Source organism: Drosophila tropicalis, unplaced genomic scaffold (genome assembly GCF_018151085.1).
Source record: "Drosophila tropicalis isolate 14030-0801.00 unplaced genomic scaffold, ASM1815108v1 contig_878, whole genome shotgun sequence".
In the NCBI taxonomy this organism is placed as follows: Eukaryota; Metazoa; Arthropoda; class Insecta; order Diptera; family Drosophilidae; genus Drosophila; species Drosophila tropicalis.
Genome location: NW_027173374.1, coordinates 7,051,586 through 7,064,204, shown reverse-complemented (window position 1 = coordinate 7,064,204; position 12,619 = coordinate 7,051,586).

Genomic DNA, 12,619 nt, shown 5'->3' with positions numbered 1-12,619 from the left:
CATCGAAATAAAAATCATAATGAAACGTTTCAAAGTTGATCACGAATATTCCCAGAAATATACATATATAAGCCATGAGTGAATGCGGGCCAATCGATTGTGAAACTTGAATCAAACTCAGCTCAGAGATCAGCAAAAACTGCTCTTGGGCGTTGCCACAAATTGCAGTCGGAGCATAGACCCAAAAAATTGAGTCATAAAACTGGGCAGAGCAATCATTTTTTTTTGTTTTCTTGTTTTTTGTTTCATTATTATTTGATTTCTATGATTTTAAGGCATCACGAATTGGCAAATCAACATCATAAATAAATTGCCACTGGCTAGCTAAGAAGAGAGTCATCCAAAACCAGTAGCAATTTACTTTGCCCGTCAACCATCGAATTAATTAGGCGAAAAAACATCAAGAAGTCAATTCGTTTAGTTTTCCTCTCTCTCTCTCTAAGAGTGTAATGGAGCTCCCTGTGGAGTTAATCAATTGTAAGACAATTAACCGCAAAGAGTTTAAGTGCAGTCCACAATTAGAAGCTGGCCGAAAAAGACCAAGATCGCTCTTCATCCTCAAGTCGCAGCTGCCGCTGCCGGCTGACATGGCTACCTCACAACAATAACATACAGACACACACAAATAAAAAAGGAGATCAGGAGATCCAGGAACCAGGAGAAGGGTAAAAGGGGAATCAGTTTATGGGGCCAGTGGCAGCGACTAGCCTATATATATGTATGTATGTACATCTGCTACAATGGCGCGTGTTGCCAATTTATCTTGAAGCAGCAGCCAGCCAGCTGAGTTGTAGACTTGTGGCTTTGACTTGGTCCAACCATGACTCATTTGAAAGGTATAATCCTGTTTTTTACTTCTTTTTCTTTAGCTTTAAATTATAATCTGTCTTGTGTGAGGATTTTGTGAAAAGATATAGCCAGCTAAACACTATAGATACCCTGCAGATATACAAAGCATTGCTTACATTTATCTATGTATACAAAAATGGTACAAAAAATCAAGCTCAGAATGAATTAGAAGGTTCAAGAAATGGATTGAAGCTTACTAACATAATATATACAAACAACAACAGTTTAACAGGCATTTAGAAAGGGAATGTGTTAACTTTAGTTGACCTCAACTATTTATTTAAAGTCTTAATTTCCTTCAAATTATTGTCAGCTTTATTATAAACCGTCTATTATGGCTGCGCTTTGTAAATATAACTATCTATAATGTGTCAGGTTTATTCTAAGCAAGGCATACAAATTTCGTCATAATCCTCGTACAAACTCTATTTTTTATGCTCAGTTTTTTGTATTTCTTTTTCTATTTTTTTTTTGCCTTTTTTCGCTTTTTGTTTACAGCCTGTTAACTTTGCTTTGTTTTATAACTGGTTCAAAGTTGGCACGTCTTTTGGCAGCAAACAAAAAAGTAAAAGAAAAATTCAACAGCCAGGCAGCCAAGCAACTTGTTTATCTGTCTTTTCAGCTTGTCTCCCTAACTTAAAGTCTCCAGTCTGCTGTCCTGTCCCAAACCGTACCGAGCTGAGCGCCGTCCATTCCCCCAAGTAAACGACAGACAGGACAGACAGAGGGACAGTCAGGACAAGCCAACGCCAACAGCTGTCGTGCAAGTTAGTTTCCATCTTGTAACCCCAAAACGACTTAAGACTACACTAGTCTGCGGCAAAAAGGGGGAGCCAAAACGCTGGAATAGAGGGGAGGGAGGGCAACTCTCTTCTTATGTGATGTTGCGTGTTGGTTAATTTTCATGCAAAGCTCAATGTTAGCCAACAGTTTATAGTTATGTTTTATTGCTGTCTGTCTTGCTTTCCTCTCACCTCTTCACTTGACTCTTTTTAACTACAGCTTACATATTACATATGTATGCTAATGTATCTTTCTTTATTTCTTTCTTTTCAGTTGAAGTTTTGTTAGATTTTCATGACTCGTTTTGTTTTTTTATATTTTGTTTCGAAAACTATCTACGTGCATTTCCTAGTCGTATGTTAATTTTTTTACTTTACCTACGACAAACGCTTTTTGAATTTTGAAACGAAGCTTGACTAAGAATTACTTAACCCTTGTGTGGATAAAGTTATTGACAGAGTTCCCATAGGGAATATAAAAGAACAAAGTACATAATTGGTTCAGTTATGGGCTTGATCGAACAAAGCAAAACTTGAGTTTTAATGAAACTAACAAAAGTTCGCGAATTCTACTTAAATTTACAATGCAAAATGATTTAAACGACTCAATTGAAACGAATTTAACAACATTAAAATCAATTTTATTAGCTGTTTGAATATCAACGACTGGGTATCACAGTAGTCGAGTGATATCTTTTATATTCTATTTGAAATGCATTTAAAGTTGGCCAAGGCTCGTGCCATATGCCACCGAGGACCAACAGTAACCAAATCAACAAACAACCGTGTTTTAACGGTTATTGTGAAAGAATAATAAACATAAGACTATATTTTATATTCTTGCATAGATGTAAGTAAATAAATTTGCAAACTTCGACCTCATAAAACGATTGCATTTATTAATGGCTCATAATGATTGTAGGTGGTTCCAATTGCAAAAACAAACTAAAGAAATAAAACCAAGTTTAATAAACGCCCACAAAAATTTACCGATTCAAATTTTGACTTGGAGTTAGCGAGCATTAGCGAAAATGCAATGAAATATTTATCTACTCTTTTACTCTGTCTCTCTCTCTCTTTCTCATTTTCTATTTCTTTTCGTTTGTTTCTCCGGTAAATTGGCTTTTTTGCTTTTCGGGGGGTGTTGTATTATGAAATCCGATAAAGATAAACGTTTAATAAGAGCGTTAAATGCTTTTTCTTTTACAAAGAAAACATTTTGGTTTCCTTTTATTTTTATTAGCTTTTTTCCCCCCGCTCTTTATTGTTTTACAAATAACTATTAATTTATCATTATAAAATAATTTATTGTTTCTGCATTTGAAAACAGCTGATGACAAAACAAAAGACTTAAGCGACAAACTTGTTTAACCCATTGTCTTTGCTTATGAATTTTCATGAAAGAAAAATCATTGTGTGCCGTATCTACGAGCTGTATATTTCGTTTGAATTCAAAATAAGTTACCTTGATACAACATTTAGTTTGAAATTTTGATCGATTGTGACAATGGAATGGACAAAAATTCCTTAAGCGACTATAAACCAAACAAAATCAGAAACATCTTTAAATTTAAATTTAAGACTTACATCAATTTGTTAATTGTAAAGCTCTTAAAAAGGTCAATTAAGACCATTTATAAATTACTTTCATTGACCATAAGAACAACTTCGATATTTAACAACTACATAAGTCATGCGTTTGCCATCAACTCAGACATTTTCTTAATCTGTCATTTTATTTAAGAATTTGCCGCATAATTACACTTCTTTTTTTTTTTTTGTCACCTTTCAAAGTCTAATTTGTAGTAAAATGATTTGCATTATTTTGTCGAATATATTTACATAATTGAAAGCAAACTTTGCTCTTTAGATTGAAAGTAAATAAACAACCAAAAACCTATTTATAAAGTGTATTTATTATGTTAAATCCTCTTCAAAGCCAAGCCACCTTTTGATATTTAAACTTGACTAAAAACAAACCGACCAAAAACAGAAGAAAAAAAACTGTAGCCTAAGGAAAAAAGAAGATGAACAAATTTCATAGTCTTGTTGATGATGTTGTTGTTGTTGCTCTTTATTGTTATTATAATCTGCGGGCAGTCGCTTGGTCCGTCTGTCTCATTTGAGGCTCATCGAACGTCACGTAATCGAGACGGGGCCACTGGTTACACCTGTTTTTTCACCTGTAATGATATGCCCAGCGCCACATTCAAACGGTTTACGGTTACAAGTTTCCCGTTTTCCTCTCCTGTACAGTTCATCAAACGCATTGGCATGCAATTGATTGGGAAACAAACAAGTAAAAATCCTTACCTAGGCCCCCATAATCTTCTCACACAAAATCTGCAATTAAAAATAAAAGGCACACTAACAAATTTTTGGCGGAGAAACTTTCTCTGCACTCTCTCTGTCTTTCTGTTGGATTTTGCGTAATAAATTTGATTAAAAACTTTGGTTCAAAGAAAAAAAACAAACAAAAACTGTTCAATATTCGCACGATATTTTGCCTATGCTAATTGAAATGCAAAAACTAATACGAGAGGGTCAATTTGGCTTAGATAGTGTGGACCCATCAATACCCTGGCCAGTTAGTAAGTCCAATTTCTTCTCTTTTTGCCAATCATCTATGTGATAAAGATTCGTCCAAAATGAATATACTCCTTTTTGCAAGCGTATCACAACAGGTAAGCTAAAAAAAAAAGCGGCAGCCAGGCGACAAATTGCCTCTGAATCGTGCGTTTGTTGACTCTTTTTTTTACCCACCAATCTTCATTTGCATATTGTGAGCCAGTTTTTCAACGATTTAACTTGATTTGGATGGATTTTGGATTTTGAAAGAAAGTGAAATCACTACGAAGGAAAGCGACTCGACGGTTGTTTTTGTTGTGTTGTTTGCCTCATTAAGTTGTAGGAGTTCAAATTTGTTCAATTTATCAGAAATTCAAATGACGAGATAATATTATAATCAGGCACCGGTGACTTGCCAATGGAAATGATGATTTAATTTATGGCTAAGTGGTTTCATTTTATTATATTTCTATTTTTTTTTTTGTTGATAACTTTTAGCCTCGACCGCAAATGAATGGAATGATGTGGGCGATATATAAATAAATTGGTGATAAAAGTTCATCCGTTCATTGCAGAATGAAATTGTAAGGCAAACAATTTGGAGCTACCTATTCTGTCTATACATTAACATCTGAGCCTCCAATTAAAGCGACTGTAATTTGACCTAGTCATTCACACACCCCCATATCGAAATGGCCAACTCATTAAAGAGTTAACCCAGCCATAAAACAAGTAAGAAAAAACCAACAACTTTGCTCTCAAGTGTGAATTATGCAGCAATTTTTTTAATTATTTTATTACTTGCGGTCATGAGCGCATTTAAACCATTTGTGGACTCCAATTGAACGACAACAATAACAACAACAACAACAACATACAACTAGATGCAGCTGCAACACAGAGAGGAGATCAAATCAATGTAGAGAGATCTTGCCAGAGTTGCTACAATTTATATGGCCAATGAACACGGGCAACTTTTCGGTGCAAGCTTCAAAAAGAGATTGCGCAATATTTAATTCACTTAGTTAAGAAAGGCAACAAAAAATTAAAAAAAAAAACACAAAAAGGCGGCTAAAATCTCTAGCTGGTGTGGCTTTAACCAGCAACTTGTTAACTTTTTTCCAACATTTAATGGTAATTTTTCTTAACTCTCTGTCGGGCGGTGGCCTGTCCAAAGTGCCAATCGTCAATGTGTTTAATACATAATTTCCTTATCGTTTTTGGGGCTTGTTTCTTTTTTTTTATATTTATTTTAAATATATTTTTTGATATGCAGTTAAGATTTAACTTCTTGAAGAGTTTAATGACTTTAAATAATTATGATATATATATTGAACATATGCATGTATACAGGTTTGAGCAACACTTTTTTGGTTTCTGGTTTCTGTCTTTGCCAGTTGATGCAATCACAACAAGAAGACCAAAAACCATGGATAAAGGAAACTTTTTATTGACTTCCCATAAGATATTGATTACATCCATGTGTCTCTTTGTAGTGGTTAATGGAAGTAAGCATCATTAAGTTAAGAAATTAAATTTCTCTGCAACTAAAAACCTAAATAGCATAATTTGTTCTAATCGCATATTAACAAAATGCTTTGTTTAAGATCTACAGTGAGAAGGAAAATCAGGACTAATTAATTTCAATTTATTTATTAATAAAATTGTTATTTATTGTTTTTTTTTTTTTTTTATTTTAAATTCTCTTCCAAATTGTGGTTAAACAAAGCACCTAGTATTTCGGCATTGTCAGTTTCTCAGATTGGTCAACGTGTCGTATACACAATTTGCAATGGCACCGGCAGCTACGAACGAGTGCAATTGCCGTCACAGCCAAGATTAGTAAACAATTATGGTTTTGAAATTGCTACAAGTTAATTCCACTTGTAATTGGTGGCAACTTAAAGCAACTGTCTAATTTTATTCGTGTATCTAGCTGTTTTTACATTTTTTTGTTTTTATTTTTAAGGGCGTTTACCGGCAACCAAATGCAATAACAACAACCACAACGAGAAAATGCGCAATTGAAAATTACAGCGCATTTTCGGTTCGGGTCTTGGGGTAATTTTCTACTTTACTGACATTGTGCGGCGGATTTGGGTGCTTTTTGTCTTAGCTAACGCCCATAGTTTCCATACAAGTAATTGCATAAAGTTTCAGTTAAATTTACTCACTTGTCAATGTAATCGATCGTTTCGATTTCCTTTTGGATTTTTTCCTCACCGGGACTATCATCAGCCTGGCTAGCGTCTGAAAGAGTTGGATAATAATTAGAATTTCTCATTAATTTATTCACCAATGCAAATTTAGACATGACATATGTAAATTGCATAAATCATAATTAGTATAAACTAGAATGCACATAGCAAAAAACAAGATAAACATACGCACTATAAACATGGCTAATATTTAACCTCAGTTTGATATATGACTATGAATTATTATTACTGGTCGAGAGCAGTTGGAAAAGTTTAAAAACGACTATTTTATTAGCTGTGGAGTGAAATTTCCTAAAACATAATTGACATAATTCTTTAAAACTGGAGCATCAAGCTCTTGAACTCACACCATTGTATGCTAATTATGTGCGAACTTTCAAAAAGAAAACAGAAGTCTTCACTTGTAAAACTTTTGGCACAATCTAAATTCAACAGGTACAACTTTTCGAAAGACCCTCGTAAATACAATGATTTATTGCCTGATCGCAGCTAAAAGTCTCTTACAATTGCTCAATTTCAATATATGTATAAGAAGCAAGTCACAGAATGCCAGCAAATGTCAATCAATGGAGCAATGAAACTAAAGAGACCCTGAAAGATACAATGTAGTGCTTAAAGAACACATTTGAGAATATGGCGAACTGATCGTTATATGTTTTTATTTGATTTTCAGTTCACTTCACAGCGGAAACACGTGTGAGTTAAATGAACATAGCAATCGAAAACAATATACTATAAGATCTTTTCGTATCTAGACACACTGGCAACAGTTTGATCTATGTATGGGTAGATACATAGGTGGATATATCTCCCTCTCCCTTACAGTTTCCAACTTCGACAGACACTTCAAGTTCAATTGAAAAAAAAGAAACTAGTCTGCGCTTTGAGATCAAACGTGCAAGGAGACAGACACAGACCAACCGCAGACAATGTGGGGATTTAACATTTTTGAGGCTAGGCCATCAGCCATCAGTAGCACCACAGTCAGCTGGTTGGTATAGTTTCTAGACGGGTTTTTTGTTCTCTATTTGCCAAATGAGATTGTCAGTCAGAAGCTGACTTCGTCTCGATCGTGTCTCGGCTCAGTTTCTAGCATGCAAATTAGTTTTACTCTGAACCTGTTGCAATTTGTTATTCTACAGCACCTAGAAGAAAGGAAAAAAAAAAAGTGCCAGTGCAGTAGCCAGCAAAGGCACGCAATGTCGACGATGACTTCTTCTATGTATATCATCGTGTTTCCCTAGACTTGAATGCTAATTGAAGTCTAGAGTAAAAATCAACTCATGAAAAATAGTGCACACAAAATTATGTACGGACTCACTCGTGCATATCCTAGAGACATGCGTGAGAAAATCATCATAGAATTTCTCACGGCATCTGCATACTTAACCTAGTAGTAGTTGTTGTTGTTGTTGTTGTTCTTAGTGTTGCATGTTATAACCTCCAGCTAAGAAAAAAAAGGGCCTTGCTGATTTTGAACTTGCACTCAAGCAAGTTGCTAACTTGTACTTTGGTTTTAAACTTTAAGTAAATTACACTTTAAAAGTAAGTTGGAGTTTCAGGCAGCTGGAGTTGGTGAAGGTAATGGAAGGATGGCTTAAAGTGTGGAATATGTAATGCACTTTTCTAAGCTTGTATCTTTCAGCCGTATTCGACCTATTCATCAAACACATCGCCTTTCGAATTAGCAAATTAAGGAAATATATCTTTTCTAAGAGTGATATTATTATCATTTGTCTTAGCAAACATAAGTCTGTTTATACATACATATGTATAAATAAATTATTGTACAATTATTATCCCTTGTATCTTATGGCAACATTTATATGATTATTCAACCAATTCCGCAAATTTTTTTTAGTAATTTCCTAAAGTACAAAGTCTTCTAAGCTCATCAACAATCATCCACATCACCAGCAACAAAAATCAAATATAGAAAAACTAAAAATCTTGAGATTGGATTAATGTCTAATGTATAAAAACTTTGAGTCTAAAAAAAAAACAGCAACAACAACAAACCGGCAAAAATGAAAAGTAGAAAGAGAAGCTGAAGAGAAGATAAATTATGTACGGAAGCGGATATATCTTTGCCAACTTACGGCAATTTGCGGTTTTAATAGACTCTACACCAAGTGAGTGTGTTTGTGTTTGTTTATGGTTGTGTGTGAGAGTGTTGTGTCCCAACGGTTTTACTGCCGACTGTAATTGAGAGCTGGAACATGAAACTAGGCATGCCACATACAGGGAGACAAAGCGACGGGTTTCAGAGAACACAGGGTGTCTGCAATTTAATGGCAGAACCCATTTCACAGACTGCCAGTACGTGCAACTTGACGAATGAGTCTCTTATAAAATATGCAAAACACTTACACACCAATACATATGTACCTATATAAAGGTATGTATGTATATACATACTTGGATGTTTGTAGAGGTTCTTTTTGGAGCACAAGAATAATGGTTGCGGTTTAGTTAGTACAATCTACCCGCCGGCTACGCCTAAGTGCACAGAGAAAATGCACAAGTTTGTTCTACAAACTAAAGTTTACAATTACTACTGGAAAAAAAAATTAATATATTTCTTTCCAATGACTAAATAAATCAGCGTGGGAATTCTGTATATTGACAAAGAAAAGATGACAAAGCCAGTGGAGAAGAGAGATTGAATGAGTAAACGAGAGAGAGAGAGAGAGAAAAAAACAGAGGCTGACAAAAATCAATTATCGTAAATCTTTTTTAACAAATTAAACTGTTTGAATACCCATTCAATACAAACCAAACATTTGACTTTACCCAAAACACACAAAGTGCAGTCAAAGACAGCTGGCCACAGAGACAGACAAACAGACAAAGAGGCAGACAGACAGATAGTCAGACATTGAAAATGTCGCGCCAAATTTAACTCGAGTGTCAAGTTACCCCAGACAGGCATTTAGATATAAGAAACATTGCAACAATTACAACAATTGTATACTATGTATATATAATACTTAAAAAAAGCCGCAAGTGACATAATTTTTTATTCGTTTGGAGGCTAAGGCGATTTGATTTTTTCCCCCTCTTTTTCAAAAGAGACAACTGGCTAACGAATATGTTTTTTCAATCTGTATTTTTTTTTTCTTTCTTCAATTTAAAGAAGAATTGTGTAATTTAATAAAAACAACAACCGAACAATTGAAAATGAAAGTTAAGCCAACCAAGTAGAGATTAAATGTGTGATATATGATATGCCATAAGTGATATGCAACTCGAAACCCAAAATATAAGCTCTGGGAATTCAAAATAATGTGAAGAAACGTCTGGACAAAGACCGTTATGAGGAAGTAACAATACAAAATTTATAAAATTTCAAAGTTAAACTACTAATGACACTAATTTAAGCAAATTCATTTACATTTAGCTATAACTAATAATCAATAATGTTTACAGGACTGAAACGATCTCGATAAAAAGCAAGTGTTTGGCAAATAAAGTCATTTCAATGACTAGAGTTTAGATTTGGGATCCCTCTAGTAAATTCGAATCTAGAATATCAGATCAGATCTGATCAGATTCAAATATCAACCTTTTTGCAAAGCTATCCAAAAAAATGGTCATAAAATACCTTAACAGATTAATTAATTTCAACGACAATTTCTTATATATTTATTATATCATATATAGATTTTCCTAGGTCGAAAGGTCTTATGCCAATTAAATCTGTTACAACAGCATTTCCTCGTACTCATCACGAAATTTAATGATTTGGATTTGATTTAATCATTCCATCAATTAAAAGCCATTTAAACTCATCAAATTTGCTGGCCACCCAAAAATTTACTCATTCATGTTACAAGTAAATTATCATAAAATGTGGTTTTCTATCAAACATGGCATGGAAAGTTATATATATGTATTGTATATCTAAAACATGGGAATTTATGGAATGCATGAAAGCCGCTGGCAGGAACGAAAATCACCATAATGTATTTATCGATATTTGAGTAAGATAATTAATAAATTGCATGGTAAATGTTAATGACAATGATGATAGGGGGGAAAATGAAACAGCAGCAGCAGCATTAATAAACATATTTCATAAATTTCAAGCGGATTAAATGAATGCCGCTGCTGGGGCATGGCACACGCGTTCACCATATATCAGACGACAAATTTGTTGCAACAATTTGTTAGAGAGATTAAGCAGAGGCTTAACCACCAAAAAGAAAAAACAAAAAAACTGTCGCAATGGAATTAACATGATGTCAGAGTCGGACAATTGATATAGTGCTAGATGCTGATATGTTTTAAATTGAGCATGCAGCCCGCTTTATGGCCCTGACTGACACCGACAGAGACAGTCATCAATCTTTGGCCTCAAGTTTATCAATTTTATTAGCATTTCATTATTTTGTTTCGATTTATTTGTTGTTGAATTTCAGTTCTGGTTCCGCCTTCCAAAAGTCTTTAAAAATCGGTTTGCTACAAGTGTTGTAGCACTTTTCAAAATACATCAAAAGTCAATGTTCAAGTGCCTCCTACCCCAATCTCCTACGCTCAAGTGCGGCAACTCATCAAAAAGCGAGGAAACAAGTACAAAAAAAAAAAAAAAAACTTTCAATTATGAATGAATGAATTTATAAGCTTGAGTCAGTCTATCGTTGACCAGCATCTTCTAAATCTGCCCATGAATGACAATGTCGATTTCCTCTGTTTTTTCCATAGTTATTTTTAGTTTACCTCTTTTTTTTTTTTTTTTTTTTTTATGAAGGTCACATAGACACAGTCGGTCGTGTAGAGTAGGCTCAGAAGGAAGCCAGCCCCCTTATAGGCCGACAAATTGATGAACTGACACAGACAGGAGGACGGAGCAACAGACATTGAGACAGACTCAAGTACAGAAAATGAAAATAAAAACAAAATAAGAAACCTAAAGTGGCGATTAATTCGATGGCACTTCCATATTTGTAGGCATAAATTTGTTTCTTGACGAAGACTTTAAACGATTTTGGTGTTCACGCAATGAGAAGCAACAAAATAGGAATAAAAACAAAACCCAAAGCGAAAAAAAATATTAAAAAAACGTTTTTTTCTGTATACATAATAAATTATTAACAAATTGAGCTTTAACTTAAATCTTTTATGTGGGATACAAAATAAACTTGATGACTTTTATTTTTATTCGTTTTGTTTGTTTCTATATCTGTTTTTCTCAACTTTTGAAAATGGCAAATCTCAGTTAATAAACCCAGAACACTAGCAACGAAAGAAACGAATAAACTAAGTTAAGAATTATGAATATTTTAGAACAAATTCGTCAACTAATATCCCCTTTAAATGCCGTTGTCAAACCAATGATTAAATTTAAAATTTAAATCCAAATTTTTCCAAGCAATTTAAGGCTGATTTGACTTCCCACTCATATCATATTTCTCTCCACTTCTCAAACGGTTAGTCACAGACATTTCCCCTTCGGCTATGAAAAATCTCCCCAATTTAAGGATCACTCCCCATCACATATACATATGTAGGTATAGATATTGGTCTCGTGCCATTGACAGCTGACATTACAACAAGTGTTTGTACTTGTAATTGCTTTGCCTTGGCCTCGTATTTCAACCCTATACACAATCCACACATACGTACACGTCTCTATGTATATGGATTTATCCCGTACGTATGTATATAAGGCCATATGGCAGGTGCCTGGTCCATTCTGTGCTTCAATTCATTATGATTTTTAGGAAATTTAATATGAGGTACATCCCCTTCTGGCCGAGACACTCACATGTGTAAGCCGAACCCTTTATTTCTTTTATTTTCTATAATCCCCTTTTTTATTTTGGCAAGAAATTGTATATATAAATATGTACCTATATATTTGCAAAAATTTGTCGCATGCAGCTGTTAAACCCCATTCCAGTATCTCCTCTATGGCCATGGTTCAATGCGTCCTGTCTCCGGTCTTTAAACAAAAAAGAAAAATACAATGCCATTCAAATTTCATTCCTTTTAAAATGACAACGGAAACTTTCTTGAATTTAACCAAATTTGAAACGTGGCAGTTTCTTTTTTCTCCATAAACTTAAATTCTGCTTAACATTTTGCCCCAATTAAACAAATTTAACTTGAAACGCATATGTTAATTTTTAGCTTAGCTTAACAAATTAACAAAAACCAAGAACGACTTTAAAACACTTTTATGGAGTAAGTGTATTTATT